The sequence below is a fragment of the Eptatretus burgeri genome, chromosome 2, assembly GCF_056783735.1.
Source record: "Eptatretus burgeri isolate ZD-2024b chromosome 2, Ebu_testis_v1, whole genome shotgun sequence".
In the NCBI taxonomy this organism is placed as follows: Eukaryota; Metazoa; Chordata; class Myxini; order Myxiniformes; family Myxinidae; genus Eptatretus; species Eptatretus burgeri.
Genome location: NC_140962.1, coordinates 63396640 through 63409139, shown reverse-complemented (window position 1 = coordinate 63409139; position 12500 = coordinate 63396640). Strand labels below are relative to the sequence as shown.

The 12500-nt window shown below is 45.0% G+C and overlaps 1 protein-coding gene across 4 annotated transcripts in view; it reads right to left on the bottom strand.

Moving 5' to 3' along the window:
* LOC147032174 (latent-transforming growth factor beta-binding protein 1-like) overlaps positions 1-12500 on the bottom strand; it is a 293202-nt gene that overhangs the window by 240615 nt on the left and 40087 nt on the right. The window lies entirely within an intron of this gene.

Here is a 12500-nt window from a genome sequence, read left to right as displayed (position 1 = left end):
AGGCTGGGGAGGGAATGGGAGACCTCATATAGTTTGAATGGATGTCAGTAATGATGGAAGAAATTTAAAAAAAATTTATATTCATAAACAAAAATAAATAAATTTCCAAATTATTTAAATGTTTGTTTAGATCATACCTATAATATTGTCCATTCATATGATAACTCAGTTACATACACATCAGTGGTTCATATCATCACAGAATCAGTTGGGGGATATTTAAATATGGTGCACATTTAGAAGCAAAAGCTCAAAATCCACCAACATGGCAAGATTATGATATTGTTGCGGTTGAGGAAATTTGCAAACCACCATTCCGGTCCTGTAGGTGAGATATCTCTGTAAGTACATGTGTAGTTAGCCCCCAAACCAATTGTTTAGAGGGAATAAATGTGATTCATTCGGGCTGCTACGCTTTAAGATAGCCGTTTTTCTGTTCTATCTTTATTTTGAACCAACCACATCTCAACCACCATCACACAACAACCACCAACCACAACGCTGCTTCACAACAACAACAACAACGCCAACAGCCACGATCTTTACCTTCACAACTCGCTCCCGCAAACATCGCATCACCGCCATTCCAAACGGCACCATGGCCATAAACCACCACCTTAAACCCTCCACCACCTTCACCTCTCCTTCTGCGGCCATTCCCGCACCACTTGTGAGCGTCGGGCTGTCCTGGGCTAGTGCAAGATGCGCGCTGAGCCGTGAGTGCAAAATGCGGCCTTTCCGAGGAGAATTCGGATCAGGAATGCAACACGCCCACTTCTGATCCGTCCAATCAGCAAGCGCGGGGCGGTTTGGCCCCGCCTCCAGGCGCGTCGGTGTAGAATCGAGATATGCAAATTCTAGGATCAGGGGAGACTCACGCCCCTTTTCCTCCGTCCAATGGGCGAGCGTGGCTCCACCCCCGAGCTCGTTCCGATCCAGAAATTTGCATATGGGTTCTCCTGCCGGCCTATAAAGCGTCGAGCGCGGGGTGAATTTGAGCAGTATGTCAGGGTTCGGAGTCTGTCGGGGAGCTGCATAGAGAGGAAGCCTGGAGCTTGGAGCGCGGTCGAGTCGGTTTGAGCGCAGAGTCGGCCTTGGAGGAGCGGGGAGTGAGTCGGGAGGCGAGGGCGTACAGGTGGTTTGCTGCAGTCGGCTGAGGAGAATGGGGGAAGAGACCGAATAGCTCGGGTCCGAGGCAAGGAAGTGGGCGGTCGGCGACGAGCTCGCAGTGGAATCGCTCGTCGCGGGACCCAAGAAAGCCAGCTATCCTCTTTCCCCAGAGCATCAACAATTCCCCCCCTTTTTCACCCCGCGCTGAGATAGTGCGAAAAGGGGGCCCCATTCCCACCCCACTCCAAGCAGTGCAAACGAAACCCGCGAAGGAGCACGAAGTCGGGGCACCGCCGTGCCGCCACATTTGCGGCTCATCACAAAGACACGGGTAGGATCCACCCGGTCTCGCGGACCTGACCGCTCTTTCAGGTCCCGCACAAATATTGGCCCACAGTCCCGTCTGCCCCCTTGTCTTTGAGGGTGGCCCTTTTCTTTTGCTTTTGAGTAAGTGTGTTGTTGGCACCGTCTGTAAAGTAAAACTGTGTAAGTGTTGCCGTGTGCACGCATAGTCGGTTGTAGCTCTGCATTGTTGTGTTTCTTTTGTTGCAATTGCTTTAGGTGCATAATTGTTGTAATTGTATATGTGTGCTCTCCGTGTGCCACGGAATAAATGTGCATCATGTTGAACTGTTTTCCCATTTCGCTTCGTCTTTTCTTTAATTGAATCTCCATCTTGCTTCACATAAAGGGTTGGTAGTGGGCTTAATACGCCCGATAATTAATCGGAACCGTCGAGGCCGACGATAACACCGCTCGGTTATCCCGATAGTACGGAACGGGTCACTTAAGTGGCCCGTGTCCAGAGTCGACCTGCGGCGAGGTGCGATCGCCAGTCTACCCTCCGCGTGGGTACTTAGGTAGGTCGAATTTGGCGAACAACCCTATCCCACGCGGGGGTCGATTGGCAGGATCGTGGTGAGGCCGAAAGGCCCACCCGTGACTAGCTCCCGGCGTTGGTCCGAGAGGCTCACGACAGAATTGTCCGTCCGGTGGGCAACGTGCCGCGATTCGAGTTACGTGGCCGTTCGCACGCCGGCGGGCGCGAATTCGCAACAATATGTTTGAAATGGCAGCAGAACCTCTTTTGACAGTAAAAATAGAAGTCTAAAGTCGTCAGTATAGTTTACTGAATTAGATCTTTATCCTCATCAAAATAAATGCAAATGAATTTAAAATTGTCGCTTTGGTAAATTTGGCGGTGTGAAAATCTTTTGAATCAAATATTTTAGTGATTATTTTTATAGTGCTCTGTGTTATACTGTTGGGGGCTGGGGTTCGGTGGCGATAAACGACCACGAGGTGGAGCAGTATAGTCGTCTCACACTGAACACCCGGAATTTAGGTCATGACTCTCAGACAACTCCGAAAGGTCACGGGTCACGAAAAGACCGTGATCACCAATTCTCTGACGGTGTGGAGGAGAGTCAATAGCCAAGTTTCAATATACCTCAATACCAACGTCGTCAAATTACTGGGGAAGTCTCACCCTCGGCCGACTTTGTCGGAACCGAGTCGCTGTCACCGACTCGGATCCGGCGTAACCGAGCGGGAGTTACCAAAGCCACGCCAGTCCAACGACAACTTACAGCACCGACGGCCTCAACTAATTCTCAATATGCAGCATGCTGGGACAATGGGAGAAAGCACAAAAAACGAGCCGGCACATTTTATAGGGGTTTATTACAATAATCGGGAGGGAGACAGAGAGAGTTATCCGAATATGCAGGCAATTTACAATGTACAAGGAAAAAGCACTGAACATTTCTTCTTTTCAGACTGGTGTCACACACACACACACACACACACACACACACACACACACACACACACACACACACACACACACACACACACACACACACACACACACACACACACACACACACACACACACACACACACACACACACACTGGACCCAGTGGGGTCTTTATTTGGTCCCTCAGCTCAGGAGGGAAAGGCGAGCTGGGGACCAGGGCCAAGCCGGGTAACTCCCCGCCTCGTGCGGTTTCACCGGACCCGCACTTGTGAAGCTCGGAGTCCGTGAATGGGAACGGGGACCCCAGCTCGAGTGCTCCAATGTAAACCACCACGGTGGGACTCGAATCCACGACCCAGAGTCCACGGGCCCACGACCCTGGCTGCTCGGTCACCACCACGAGGAGCCACCACACAGGACCGCAGACTGCTCGAACCACGACCACAATGACCGCAGACTGCTCGAACCGCGACCAACGACCGCTCAGCAATCGCCACGATCACTCCCCTACTCTCTTGAGGTCGGAGGGATTTCTTTCCTCACCATTCGCCTCCTGATTGGACAGTTCCATCGCGTGATTCGCTGGCCGTCCCTCATTGGACAGGCCCACGGTAGACGGGCAACTCCCTCCTTTCTGGGGCGGAGTCGGAGCTGAGGCGATTGTAGCTCCACCTACCTCCTCACCTAAGGCCAAGTGCGTAATGGAGACAGTGGAGCGAGGCGATGGTCTACTGTTGTTGTTGTAGTTGATGTATAAAACCCGACTATAAAATAACTCACAGCGCACACACGAAATTCCCAATAGACATCGGGGATGATTCTAACTATAAACACATACTTATCGAAATAACTGAACTATGGGACTGCTGTCTGTTTGTGTGCAAAAGCTGCCAGATTCGTAACAATACTTCAAGGCCCTGCTCACATCCCAAACCCCCCTCCCTCCTGACCCACTCCCCCCCCTCAAAAAAGTAATTGCATGAAGTAATGTAACATGTTCTTTGTTAGGGCATCCCCTAACTATATCCTTCATCAGGTGATCCTCGGCCACCTCACTCTCTGGGGTCTTTAGGCGTATCCTAGTTAACCTCGCTGAGGTCTGAAGCCACCATGTATTTCGCCTGCTCAACCATGCCTTGACTTGGAACAGGCCACAACAATTTATTAACGATAAAGTTGCTGTTTTCAATTTCCTCACTCATATTATCGAATGCCTGTTCATCATAGCCACAAATCGCTGGGAACATTATAATGCTTTAAGATGCACGGAGACATCAGCATCAGCTAACAAAATTTAAGATCCAGAATCGAAATTACAAGCAGATCCAACTCCGAGAAAAGTGTTCATTTGTCCAATTCAGACACATTTGACATTTCCGGCATCTCCGGGAGGTAGATGTTGAATATGACAGCTCGGTGATTGTTATTCGCATGCCAAGCGATCCATTTCTTCTCAACTGTTTCGTTGAAGTGCTTGCTTCAGTGTCTAAGCCACTTGGTGAGTGCTCTCCAAGCCACTTGGTTGTTTGTTTTGGTAAAATTGTCCGTGCTTTCAATCTCACATTGGTTAGACGTACGTTTCCACCTATGTTTGGTCCTGTGGTGCTGTGCGGTTGGTGCCTCGGGAGGTGTCTCATCGACTGAAAATGTGGAATTTTATTTTTAAAGGACATCACTGTTTTACCTTTTTGTGTGATCTCCTCCTAATATAATCCACCCCTCTCTTTGACATTGATACATACATATATATATATATATATATATATATATATATATATATATATATATATATATATATATACATATATACATACATATATACATATAAATATATACATATATATATAAATATATACATACATATTGTTACAGGCCGGGGGTCGGCCGCCAACCGACCACTCTGAACGGAGCCGCAAGTCGAGTCGGCCCGACTGATCGCCCGGAATATCGATCACCGCCCGGATAACTCCGAGTGACGGGTCCTTCTCCAAGAACCGAAATACGCCCATCGGCAGATCACGTGGGGTAGGGTCGATTGCCAATCTTCGATGTACCTAAATACCCACGTGATCCAACTACCGGGGTATTCCACTCTCAACGGAACTCGTACGGAACAAACCGCCGAGGCGAGCTTGTCAGTGCACGATTCCGAGCGGCGTAATCGCCGAGAACCGTCGGTCCAAATGTCCCCCTATTACGGCAAACCAACGGCTAACTCCCTACACACGAAATGTTCAGTCAATGAGGGAATGGACGCAACGAGCAGGTATACATTCACACAAGGACATTTATTATAATGAAACATGCATGCAATTATACAAGCAACAAAAGCACGACAAAAGAACTACAACCATCTACTTATTATGTACAGTCATTTACACTTAACAGCAGTTCCGACTCATTAGACGGACACACGTACGTGCGCGCGCACGCACACACACGCACACGCACGCACACGCACGCACACACACGCACACACACGCACACACACACACACACACACACACACACACACACACACACACACACACACACACACACACACACACACGAAACGGTGGCAAAGGCCTTTAATCACGAGCTCCAGCTCGGAGGACAGGTGAGCTGAAACTCAAGCTTGACTCGAACCTTTCCACCTCGTGTGGTCTTCAACTTGTCCGGACCCAGGCTCCAGCGAGAGCGAGCTGGATCCAATCGCCGCGATCCTTCCCGAGCTTCCGCGAATCCTCCCGCACTTCTCAACACGTGCCGGTGAGATGAGGCGCCGATCCTTCCTGTCGATGCGTCGCTTCCTTGAGGAACCAACTCCAAGAAGAGGCCGACGCGTCGCACCAAGCCGGGAAACAAAATGGAGAACGACAAGCTCCACGAACCAAGAAGAAGAGGAAGAAGAGGAAGAAGAGGAAGAAGAGGAAGGAGCCTCCACTCGCAGCTCGAGCAGAACAACCGGCTCAAGTTCCTTCCAAAACAACCGAAAAAAAAAGCAGCAGCCGAAGCTCACTGAGCCAGCCGAAGCAAAAAGCTTCCGAAGGTCTCAAGCAAGCAGGACCCGCTGGATGAACGATTGCTCTCTCCGAAGCAAAAAAAAGCTCACTCCTCCCACGGGACTCAGCACACAAACTCTTCACAAACTCTGCCACGGGACTCCCACGAACTCAGCCCTACCATGGGACTCCCACGAACTCAGCCCTACCATGGGACTCCCACGAACTCAGCCCTACCATGGGACTCCCACGAACTCAGCCCTACCATGGGACTCTTCACACGAAACTCCCATGAACTCTTTTCGAACAAAGAAAAGATGTCCTCTTTCTCCTTTATATATACATACAATAAGGTCCATCCGACAACGTGTTTTGCATGATTGGGTTGTGAAGGCAGAGAGCATTGATCGACATTTTGTGTTTTGTACTTTGATATATTTTTCAACTGAATTTTGCTCATTTCCCACTTGAATTCCTCTTTCAAAGAACTCTGTTTAAAGGTAAATCTTTGTGTTTGTCATTTTTATGTAGTTTATGTGTGTGTATATTTGCACATGTTTGCATGTATATAAACTGTATTGCCATCATGGAACTTGGTGTGTGTGTGTGTGTGTGTGTGTGTGTGTGTGTGTGTGTGTGTGTGTGTGTGTGTGTGTGTGTGTGTGTGTGTGTGTGTGTGTGTGTGTGTGTGTGTGTGTGTTGTTATCTCCCTTTGTGGGTTTCAGAAAGTGGAATGGAGCCCTCCCAAGTCTCAATATGTGTACGTGTGTTTATGTGTGTGTATATGTGTACGTGCAAGTTGCTGTTGCTTGCTATATCCACATGTGGGTGGGTTTCAGAAGGTGAAACAAAGACGTGCCAAGGTGGGCTCAAAGTATCCACCTTCGTTTTGGTAAGGGGTCACGATTCATGGACCAAGCTGTGAAGTTTTCTGTTTTCAAAGTTTTGTGCCGAGGGCTCTCTTCAGGATCATCACTGAGCCCCGGAAAGCTTCCAACTGCAGTTTGTTTGTTGTGATATTCCCAGGGATGGCATTTAATATCACTGTGAGCTTCTTTGTCATCATTCCCGTAGCTCCAACGATCATTGGTACAACTCTGGTATTCTTCAGCTTTCAGGATCTTTTCACTTCAATCTTGAGATCTTGGTATTTGGTCATTTTCTTGATTTATGCATCGTTTAATCCAAAATCACTGGTATTAACACGTTTATTAGCAATGCCTTCTTCTTGTTTTTTTTTTTTGTACCGAAGTATGATATCTGGTCGCAACGCTCCATGGGATCATTATGTCGTACGTGAGCAGTACTTCAATGTTTTCAGAGATTGCTTTTGGTTCTTCCCACAAATTTTCGAGAACTGGAATATCAAAGTTTTTGCAGATATGCAAGCGGATTACTTCACAAACTTTGTTGTGTCGTTGTGTGTACAGCTGTTCTGACGTTTTTTTGCTTTTTTTGTGTTTGGTCATAAAGTATCACATATCATACTCTTTGCTAACCTCACCTCCATCTCACGCCTGTCCCTTTTTTTTCCTCTATGTCTATGTCTGTCTAAGTCAATGTCAACCTCTCTCTCTCGCCTCCTCCTTATTGTCCCAATCAGTGAAACGACGGGCTGTATTTGATCGTGCCAAATATTTTGTCATCATATCAACACTTTCTATTTCAGGTCAACACAGACAGAGAAGTATTGTCACACTATCTATAAATGTGTGTGTATGTATGTGTATATATATATATATATATATATATATATATATATATATATATATATATATATATATATATATATATATATATATATATATATATATATATATTGATTGGTGGGACCATTATATCCTTGTGTGAGATTCAAGCCCCGATTGGATCGGATTTTCATTACCAAACAAATTGCAATATATATATATATATATATACATATATATATATATATATATATATATATATATATATATATATATATATATATATGTTAGTTCACAGCGAGACTGATGTATTCAACAATTTTCGTGTTCATCAGTAAGTGAACGGATTCAACTTTTCACCATAGTTGACTTCAAGAATGAACACACTTAAAACTAGAAGGACACTCGGTAGAGCGCCTGCCTCCGCCATATAATGCCCGATCCAGGAGAACATATCGGGCACAAAACATTTTTGAAATGTCATGCTTTCCAGTACTATGTCGCTTTTGACCCGATCTCTCAATGGTGAAGAATCACTTAAAAAAATAAATAATTCTCGTATCCAGACCTGGGTTTGTATCTTCATCAAAATCGAAACAATTTGTCCTTGTCACACCCGCAATCTGTCCACCAAGTTTCATCCGAATTCGTCCACAACTTTTTGAGATATCGTGCTATATATCGGTTCTGCCCTGTCTCTCAATGGAGAAGAATCACTTTATAAATTCTAGTAGTCGGATCCGGATCTTCACCAAAATCTAATCAGGTTGTCCTTGTCACACACCAAACCTGTCCACAAAATTTCACCTGGATCCGTCCACACCTTTTTGAGATATGCTGCACACAAACAAACAGACAAACAGGCAGTCATCGACTGGTACTTCCGAAATTGTCAACTTGACCTCTGATCTTGTCTAATAAAAGCTGTCTCTGGAGAATGTAGCAAAGCAAACCAAAAGTTTCTACAATGATTCTGTAGCAAACCATCAAAAATAGAATGTTTGACCTCACTGTGACCTTGCTCTTTGACCGATTTTGACCAAAATGTAATCAGCGCTAGCCACCACCCTCCTGAATCACGTGGTGTAATTTGACATTGGTAGCTTCTTCCGTTCTCGAGTTATCATGTTTTGGATGTTTGACCTCACTGTGACCTTGATCTTTGACCGATTTTGAGCAAAATCCAATCAGCGCAAGCCAGCGCCCTCCTAAATCAAGTCGTGTAATTTGACATTGGTAGCTTCTTCCGTTCTCGAGTAAATCGTGCCTACAAACAAACACACACAAACAAACACACACACTCACACACACAACCACACAACCACACAAACAGATGAGGGAAGTCATCAATATACCTATGAAATCTAAAGAATTCGTCAGTAACAAGCAGTCATAGATTGGTACTTACGAAATCGTCAACTTGACCTCTGACCTTGTCTAATCAAAGCTGTCTCGAGAGAAGGTCGCGATGCAAACCAGAAGTTTCTACCATGATTCTGTACCAAACCATCAAAAATTGAATGTTTGACCTCACTGTGACCTTGACCTTTGACTAATTTTGAGCAAAATCTAATCAGCGCCAGTCATCACCCTCCTGAATCACGTGGTGTAATTTGACCTTGGTAGCTTCTTCTGATCTCGGGTTATCATGTTTTGGATGTTTGACCTCACTGTGACCTTGACCTTTGACAGATTTTGACCAAAATCTAATCAGCGCTAGACATCACCCTCCTGAATCAGGTGGTGTAATTTGTCATTGGTAGCTTCTTGCGTTCTCGAGTTACCGCAGATTAACGTAACGTAAAGGTCACACTCGACGGCCCCCCCAACTCGAAAGAATGCCAGGGCGAGCACGATGACATCAGCACGCACACGCAAAACCTTTACGTGACTCAATGACGCGTATGCTCGAGCGCGCTGCGCCACGTGACGAGCTGTGTCGCGGCGGGTGAAATATTTTTATGCAATCTTAAAACGTCTCCAAAGCATCCGATTTTTACCAGAATTTCAACAACCGAGTGTAAAGCGTCCTAAGCGATCGCAAAAACCGAAGACAAAATTAAAATTGAAGTTAAAACGAACTCTTAACGTCGACCGAAGCAAAAATACTCCATTTCTCCACAGGAATTTACGGAATTATTTTACATTATTTTATCAAAGTCATAAAACCGTAATATTCGGCCATCCACAAACAATTTTTACACCATCCGACGGCTTAGCGAGTCAGGCATGTGACGATAAGCTTTATTGGGATGAAAAATGAGTTTTAAATACCATCTTTATCGAAAACATAATGCGGCCTACAACTAGGCAAGGCGTTCTGCACCATGGGTGCTAACACTGAAATTTTTAAAACAGCCATAACTCGAGGAATTGACACACAAATTCCACCGACTTACCTCGATCTTCCAAACTCACGCTCTGTCAACAATACCTGTGGTAACTTTTCTCGAGTTATCATGTTTTGGATGTTTGACCTCACTGTGACCTTGACCTTTGACCGATTTTGACCAAAATATAAGTGCTAGCCATCACCCTCCTGAATCACGTGGTGTAATTTGACATTGGTAGCTTCTTCCGTTCTGAAGTTATCATGCCTACAAACAAACACACAAACACACACACACAAACAGAGGACGGAAGTCATCAATATACATCTAAAGATTTTGTAAGTAACAAGCAGTCATAGACTGGTACTTACGAAATCGTCAACTTGACCTCTGAGCTTGTCGAATAAAAGCTGTTTATTGAGAAGGTAGCGACGCAAACCAGAAGTTTCCACAATTATTATGTACCAAACCATCAAAAATCGAATGTTTGACCTCACTGTGACGTTGACCTTTGACCGATTTTGACCAAAATCTAATCAGCGTTAAAAATCACGCTCCAGAATCAGGTGATGTAATTTGACATTGGTAGCTTCTTCTGTTCTCGAGTTATCATGCCTACAAACACACACACACACGCGCACACACACACACACACACACACACACACACACACACACACACACACACACACACACACACACACACACACACACACACACACACACACACACACACACACACACACACACAGGACGGAAGTCATCAATATACTTACAAAATCTTTAGATTTCGTAAGTAACAAGCAGTCATAGACTGGTACTTATGAAATCGTCAACTTGACCTCTGAACTTGTCAAATAAAAGCTGTCTCAAGAGAAGGTAGCGACGCAAACCAGAAGTTTCTGCGACGATTCTGAACCAAACCATCAAAAATCATAACGTCGACCGAAGCAAAAATCTCCATTTCTCCACGCAATTATTTAATATTATTTTATCAAAGTCAAAAAACCGTAATATTTGGCCATCCACCAACAATCTTTACATAATCCGACGGCTTAGCGAGTCAGGCATGCGACGATAACCTTTATTGGGATAAAAAATGACTTTTAAACACCATCTTTATCGAAAACACCGTCAGCGCGCACACGCAAAACCTTTATGTGACTCAACGACGCCTCTGCTCGAGCGCGCTGCACCATGTGACAAGCCGTGACGCGGCGAGTGAAATATTTTTTTATGCAATCTTAAAACGTCTTCAAAACATCCGATTTTTAGCAGAATTCTGAAACCGAGTGTTAGGCGTCCTAAGCGATCGCAAAAACCGAAGACAAAATTAAAATTGAAGTTAAAACGAACTCGTAACGTCGACCGAAGCAAAAATACTCCATTTCTCCACATGAATTTCTGGAATTATGTTTGACCTCACTGTGACCTTGACCTTTGACAGATTTTGACCAAAATATAATCAGCGCTCGCCATCACCATCCTGAATCACGTGGTGTACATTGACATTGGTAGCCTCTTCCGTTCTCGAGTTATCGTGCCTACAAACAAACACACAAACACACACACACAGACAAACAAAGAAGCAGTCATAGACTGGTACTTACGAAATCGTCAACTTGACCTCTGACCTTGTCTAATAAAAGTTGTCTCGAGAGAAGGTAGCAACGCAAACCAGAAGTTTCGACGATGATTCTGTATCAAACCATCAAAAATCGTAACGTCGACCGAAGCAAAAATCTCCATTTCTCCATGCAATTATACCTTAACGTAACTCAACGACGCGTCTGCTCGAGCGCACTGCATCATGGGACGACCCGTGATGCGTCGAGTGAAATATTTTTTATACAATCTTAAAACGTCTCCAAAACATCCGATTTTTACCAGAATTTCGACAACCGTGTTTTAAGCATCCTAAGCGATCGCAAAAACCGAAGACAAAATTAAAATCGAAGTTAAAACGAACTCGTAACGTCGAGCGAAGCAAAAATACTCCATTTCTCCACATGAATTTACGAAATTATGTTTGGCCTCACTGGGACCTTGACCTTTGACCGATTTTGACCAAAATCTAATCAGCACTAGCCATCAGCCTCCTGAATCACGTGGTGTAATTTGACATTGGTAGCTTCTTCCGTTCTCGAGTTATCGTGCCTTCAAACAAACAAACAAGCAGTCATAGACTGGTACTTACGAAATCGTCAACTTGACCTCTGATCTTGTCTAATAAAAGCTGTCTCTTGAGAAAGTGGCGACGCAAACCAGAAGTTTCTGCAATGATTTTGTACCAAACCATCAAAAATCGAATGTTTTGGATGTTTGACCTCACTGTGACCTTGACCTTTGACCGATTTTGACCAAAATCTAATCAGCACTAGCCATCAGCCTCCTGAATCACGTGGTGTAATTTGACATTGGTAGCTTCTTCCGTTCTCGAGTTATCGTGCCTTCAAACAAACAAACAAACAAGCAGTCATAGACTGGTACTTACGAAATCGTCAACTTGACCTCTGATCTTGTCTAATAAAAGCTGTCTCTTGAGAAAGTGGCGACGCAAACCAGAAGTTTCTGCAATGATTCTGCACCAAACCATCAAAAATCGAATGTTTTGGATGTTTGACCTCA